The sequence below is a fragment of the Somniosus microcephalus genome, chromosome 10 (assembly GCF_052327205.1).
Source record: "Somniosus microcephalus isolate GS21.2 chromosome 10, FLI_Smic_1.0, whole genome shotgun sequence".
Classification (NCBI taxonomy): domain Eukaryota; kingdom Metazoa; phylum Chordata; class Chondrichthyes; order Squaliformes; family Somniosidae; genus Somniosus; species Somniosus microcephalus.
The window spans coordinates 108,413,891-108,418,925 of NC_140996.1; positions in this window are offsets into that span (position 1 = coordinate 108,413,891).

Here is a 5,035-nt window from a genome sequence, read left to right on the forward strand (position 1 = left end):
TTCTCTCTCTCTCTCCCCAGTCTCTCTCTCTTCCCCAGTCTCTCTCTCTCTCCCACCCAGCCTCTCTCGCTTCCCCAGTCATTCTCTCTCCCCCCCAGTTTCACTCACTCTCCCCAGTCTCTCTCTCTCTCCAGCCTCTCTCTCTCCATCTCTCCCTCTCTTTCTCTCTCTCCCCAGTCTCTCTCTCTCCCCCAGTCTCTCTCTCTCCTCCCCCCACAGTCTCTCTCTCCCCCCCAGTCTCTCTCTCTCCTCCCCCATGTACGGATAACCGTAGCTGTCGTAAAGACAGCGAGGTTTGATTGACAGCTGGTTGACGGCTGATGTCGTATCCGGGGACGGGAGCGGATGCCATCTTGGCCATGCTTGAGGTACTGGACTAGGAGACACAGAGTCAGGACTGAATAAATGGCACCCCACTACAACTGCTTGGGAGACTCGTAATTACATTATTAAGATAACATTACATGGCACCAGGATTTAAGGAACTCACGATAAGGACATACTACAACAATGGAAGGAATAAAACCACCGGCTAGCCTGCAACTAGAAGGAAATGTGGATGAAAATTGGCATGTCTTCAAGCAACGCTTTCTTCTCTACCTCACAGCGATTGACGCTTCGACTAGCTCTGGAACACGTAAAGTAGCTTTGTTGCTAACAGTGGCTGGCTCGCAGGCAATCGAGCTGTTTAACACATTTACGTTTGCAGCCAAAGATGATAAAAATGATCTGGACAAGGTGATAGAACGGTTCGACGAATACTGCACTCCAAAAAAGAATGAAACGTATGAGAAATTCGTGTTTCGCTCCCGCGTGCAAAAGCAAGGGGAATCCTTTGATTTTTTTTAATGGACTTGAAAATTAAAGCACAAACATGCAACTTTAGGAACCTGAAGGAATCGATGATACGTGATCAAGTCGTTCTTGGAATACTCGACAAGAAGGTGGGAGAGAGAATGCTGAGAGACAATGGCCCAGAAGTTCGAGTCGGGGGCTTGCCGCGCGTGTAAGCCCCCGATCTGCACTTACCCGAAGCGCCGGCCGTTGAGCTTCAGGGACGCCTGGAATTGCTGTTTTAAAATGTTGACTCCCGGGCAGCGTCTGACGTCACGCCGCCCAGGAGTGCAGCCAGCGCGAAGCCTGTAGCGCGCTGTGCAACTGAGACACGCCCCTTGAGGTCTCAGTTTAACAGGACATGCCCCCAATGTTTCTGCCAAGCTGCTAAGCATTTTTACATGCAAAGCAGCAGTTTAAATAGGTTTTTGGAAGTTTTCTGAAGCTTTTGGAAACTTTTATAAACTTTTAAAAACGTTTACATTATTTTGAAGAATCTGAAGTAGTTTTAAACAGAATTAAAGCAATTTAAAGACTTTTAAAAGCCCTAAAAGAATTTTTTTAATTCCATTTATTTATTTAGCAATGTCGTCGTCATACGTGTCTTCACACTGTTCCCTTTGGGGAACTGTATGAAGTGGTGGAAGGATTTATGGCCATGATTAACGCTCATTCCGTGACCGTAACCATCTTTGAACCAGCCATCAGGGCGGTTAGTCCTATGGCGGGAGGGTTTTACGGGCTCCCACAAGCTATACAAGGAGGGGGGCCACCCACACCCACGGACACAAATATCCCACTGGATGTCAACCCAGAATTTAGAGCCGGAGCTCCGACTCCACTTGCCGGGACTGTCTGGAGCGGGGTTCGAAACCCTACCCTGATTTGGCCCAGCGGCGGGGATCCTACCGCTATGCCAAAGGCCCAATCCGATTAGCAATGTGAAATGGCTGGAATGAGCACAATTCACAGCATTAAAAGAACTCACAATTGAACTGATGATGACCTCAGCAATCTCCTCAAGGAGGTGGAGGCGCAGCGCCTGCTCATCATTGGTAATGAGAAGTCAAAGGCGCCGCAAAAAGGGCAGATGATAGCTTGGTCTTTCAAGTGGCAGCATAGGGCTCCAGTCACGGGGAGGGAAAAGGCGCAGGAAACGTATGGGTGTCACCTTTTGTGCGGAGTGGGCCTTTTGCGTAGCAGTAAGCATCCCCGCCGCTGGGCCAGAAGGAGTAGGGTTTCGAACCCCACTCCAGACAGTCCCGGCAAGTGGAGTCGGAGCTCCAACTATAAATTCTGGGTGGACATCCAGCGGGATACTTGCGTCCGTGGGTGTGGGTGGCCCCCCCCCCCGCCTCAGATGGGTTGTGGGAGCCCGTAAAACCCTCACGCCATAGGACTAACCACCCTAATGGCTGGTTCAAAGATGGTTACGGTCACGGAATGAGCGTTAATCACGGCCATAAATCCTTCCACCACTTCATACAGTTCCCGAAAGGGAACAGTGTGAGGATACGTACGACGATGACCTCTTGCGCAATGCACCTCCTTGGACCCTCAGTCGCAGATGCGAGGGGGCAAATCTTGCAATTGTTAAATTTTTCATTTTATTGACATGTAAAATGTTGGCCCAGTAATTCCCTTCCAAATACGCGAGTACGGTCGGGGTACTTACGCGTCTGGCTGGAAGAAATGCCGGTTTTCAGCATGCACAGCGCATGCGGGGAAAACCGGCATTTCCTGTCCTCTGAACGAAGGGGTTCAGAGGCAGAACGCGTGCGCAGTAAAATTCGCCACTTTCATTCATGCTTTCAGTGAGGTCAAGTCCTTACAACTTACACATGATAAAAGCATGGGTACAGTTGCTCCAGAGGCTGCGGAGGAAGATATTTCTTATCGTGGAGCTTCTGAAAGTATGTGTGTCTGTATATATTCCTTTGCGTGTTATGTATATATTCCTTTACTTATGTGTATGAATGTATTATTTAATTATGACTTTCAGAGAAAGTAACTTATTGGAAAATCATAATTAAAAACATACATTCATACACATAAGTAAAGGAATATAAAACATACATACATATACGTAAAGGAATATATGCAGACATACATACATAATTACTTATTACTGATGAAAAGTTTCTTTCTTAAAAGTGCTGGAAATGTTACATTACTCATTTTAGAACACTCATTTTCACATTCAATTCACACAGCCACAATTGCTCCTTCTACCTACCGTTCTGAAAACCCGTTTAAAAAAAAAATGTAAACTTTAAAACTTACTTAAAATTTCTTAAAATAACTTCCCTCCCTTTCCCAAACAAAAATATTGCCTTTCAGAAGCTCCACGATAAAATATATCTTCCTCCGTAGCCTTGGAACAACTTTACACATGCTTTTTTCAAGTGTAACTTGTAAGGACTTACCCTCACTGAATCCATGAATGAAATCGACAAAGTTCACTGCGCAAGCGCTGCCTGTGCAGTCGCACGTGCTGTGCCTATGAACCCCTTCATTCCGAGGACTGGAAATGCCGGCGTTCCCCGCATGCGCTGTGCATGCTGAACGCCGGCATTTCCAACGGCCAGATGCGTGAGTACCCAGACCGCACTCACGCATTTGGTCACGAATTTCTGGCCCAATGATCTAAATTTGGATGCAGCAGTGAAAATATGTTATGCTAGTGAACTCTCAGCCATGCACACGAAAACTTTCGAAGGGAGCAGCACAGCAGCGGGCGGGAGCACCCTGGGGCTGAAAAACCTGCCGGTGGATGTGGTACACAAAAGGGACACAAGAGGGCCCACGGAGTTCAAGACGATGATGCCTTATGAATGCAGACGGTGCGGTAATAAACACGTAGCCAGACAGTGTCCTGCTTATGGGAAGAACTGTGCAAAATGTAAAGGCAGGAATCACTTTGCCAAGATGTGTTTTTGGGAAGAGAAAACTGAAGGTAAAAAGACAGTGCATGCTATTGAGACAGAAGAGACAGGAGCAGAGACTGTGTTTGTTGGAATGGTGCAAAATGAGTCAAAACAGGGCAAAAATGCTAATGAAGTGCACTCTGTAGGACCAAAGACTGAAGTTTGGATAGCTCCCTTGCTGGTAAATGGCACCATTCTTCCCTTTAAGCTAGATACAGGTGCTAAGGCAAACCTCATAAGTTGGAGTGATGCACAGGATCTCAAAGCGCAACCTAAAATACTGAACAAGACAGTGTCTTTGAAGGCATACAATGGACAAAGCATTGAAACAAAAGGAACGTGTAGGCTGAATGTTAAGGTAAAAAAATCACATTCACCCTTTGACCTTTGTTATAGTGCCTGAAGGACATGAGTCACTGTTGGGGGATAAGGCCTGTGTGGATTTGGGCTTGGTAAAACGAGTCTATACTATCAATGAACTGAACTGTGTGCAGAGTGCGCCCCAAGATATTACAAATCTGACTCATGAGACTATAGCACACAAATATGCAGATGTATTTCAGGGTTTCGGAGCACTGTCCTTTACACACTCCATCAAACTGAGAGAGGATGCACAACCTGTGATTCACGCAGTTCCACTGGCTCTCCGTGAAAAACTGAGGAAAGAGCTAGACTGCATGGAGAGACTAGCTGTCATAAAGAAGATTGAGGAACCGACTGACTGGGTAAATTCCATGGTCTGCGTCAATTCAAAGAAAACTGATAAATGGCGTGTCTGCATGGATCCCAAGGACCTTAAAGCCAATATCAAAAGAGAGCACTACCAAATTCCAAAGAGAGAGGAAATAGTCAGCGAAATGACAGAAGCGAAAGTCTTCTCCAAAATGGACGCCTCACATGGTTTCTGGCAGTTGAAACTTGATGAAGAAAGTGCTAAGCTGTGCACTTTTAACACCCCGTTTGGTCGATACTCCTACCAACGTCTGCCCTTTGCTATTAGCTCCGCCCCAGAAATCTTTCACAGAGCAATGGAGCAAATCATCGAGGGCCTGGAGGGAGTGCGGGTCTACGTGGATGATCTGGTAATATGGGGCTCCACTCAGGGGGAGCACGACACCAGACTGGAGAAAACACTTCAGAGAATACAGCAGTATGGGCTCAAACTAAATAAAGACAAATGTCAGTTCAGTGTCAATGAAATCACATTCCTCGGAGTCAAGATCTCTACAGAGGGGATTCAGCCAGACAAGTCAAAAGTAAAGGCTATACATGAC